Below are 2,035 nucleotides of genomic sequence, written 5' to 3' on the forward strand. Positions count from 1 at the left end.
CCCCCCACACCCTCGGCGGCGTCCCCCGCGCGGGGACTTGGCGTCCTGCCCAGCGCTGGCACGGCGACAGCCCCGCCACGCGCCCGCCCATTTCCGGTGCCCCCCCCCCAAAACGCCACCGCTGCCGCGACCCCTCGCGCGCGCGGCACGTCCCTCCGAAAATCCCATGCCGGGCGCCACGCGCGCCACCGCCGCCGCCGTGACCTTTCCCCGGCGCCCACGCAGCGGGGGGGAACCTGCAGGGACTTTCCGCGCCGGCTTGGGAGAGACGTGGCCCCCCCACACACACACACCTCGGCCACGGCCCCCTGCCCACGGCGCTGCCCCGGGGTATTTCCAGCCCGGCCACGGCAGCCCGGGCGCTTTCGGTTCCCTGTCGACCCCACGTTGTGACGCGGCAGCCACGGCGGCCACGAGGACGGAGCCGTGGGATGGGGACACCCCGGCGCTAAACCCCGGTGTCCGGACTTGCAGCCCGGTTCCTGCGGGTGCTGGCACCCACCAGCCCGGCACCGGGTGCCACGGATGAGTCCCGGTGGAACCGGGCGCCCACGACCGTGCCACATCCCGTGGCCGCTTCGTGGCTCCCCTTCGGGGAGGGGGCTTGGCCATGGCGCCACTCGGGGATCAGCGGGCGCCTGGTGGTGGCACAGAGACGGGGACGAGGCCCCACGGGGGGACCCAGCGGGGAGGCCGTGCGCCGGGTAAGATGCCGTGGTGGCACAAGCCACCTGGGGAAGGGATGGGGCACCAGTCGTGTCCCCAAACCTGTCCCGGGTCCCCCAGGGTCAAGGGCATGGTGGCACTGCTGTGACAACAGCATCCCTCTCCTGGGTCCCTGAGGGATGTGGGTTTGGTGGCACCACCGTAACAACAGCATCCCTCTCCCTGGTCCCTGAGGGACATGGGTTTGGTGGCACCACTGTGACAGCAGCTACCTGTCCCTGGTCCCTGAGGGACATGGGTTTGGCGGCACCGCTATGACAGCAGCTACCTGTCCCTGGTCCCCAAGGGACGTGGGTTTGGTGGCACCATGACAGCAGCTACCTGTCCCAGGTCCCTGAGGGACGTGGGTTTGGTAGCACCACTGTAACAGCAGCCCCCTGTCCCTGGTCCCTGTAGGACATGGGTTTGGTGGCACCACTATGACAGCAGCTACCTGTCCCTGGTCCCTGAAGGACGTGGGTTTGGTAGCACCACTGTAACAGCAGCCCCCTGTCCCTGGTCCCTGTAGGACATGGGTTTGGTGGCACCACCGTAACAACAGCATTCCTCTTCTGGGTCCCTGAGGGATGTGGGTTTGGTGGCACCACTGTGACAGCAGCTACCTGTCCCTGGTTCCCGAGGGACACGGGTTTGGTGGCACTGCTGTGACAGCAGCCCTCTGTCTCAGGTCCCTGAGGGACGTGGGTTTGGTGGCACCGCCGTGACAGCAGCTACTTGTCCCTGGTCCCTGAGGGACACGGGTTTGGTGGCACCACCGTGACAGCAGCTACTTGTCCCTGGTCCCTGAGGGACACAGGTTTGGTGGCACTGTGACAGCAGCCCCCCATCCCTGGGGACGTGGGTTTGGTGGCACCACTGTGACAGCAGCCCCCTGTCTCAGGTCCCTGAGGGACACGGGTTTGGTGGCACCGCTATGACAGCAGCCCCCCGTCCCTGTTCCCCAAGGGACATGGGTTTGGTGGCACTGCTATGACAGCAGCTACCTGTCCCTGGTCCCCAAGGGACGTGGGTTTGGTGGCACCGCGACAGCAGCCCCCATCCCTGGTCCCTGAGGGACGTGGGTTTGGTGGCACCGCGACAGCAGCCCCCATCCCTGGTCCTTGAGGGACGTGGGTTTGGTGGCACCGTGACAGCAGCCCCCATCCCTGGTCCCTGGGGACGTGGGACACCGCTGTGACAGAATCCCTGGCCCAGACCCCCGCGACACCCCCGTGTGAGCAGCCCCGGCCCCGCGACACCCCCAGGCCGGTGACAGCCGCGCGGTGGGAACCGCGGGCCCGGGGACACCCCGCCGTGGAGCCCTGCGGCC

Source organism: Apteryx rowi, unplaced genomic scaffold, assembly GCF_003343035.1.
Source record: "Apteryx rowi isolate R43461 unplaced genomic scaffold, aptRow1 scaffold_662, whole genome shotgun sequence".
In the NCBI taxonomy this organism is placed as follows: Eukaryota; Metazoa; Chordata; class Aves; order Apterygiformes; family Apterygidae; genus Apteryx; species Apteryx rowi.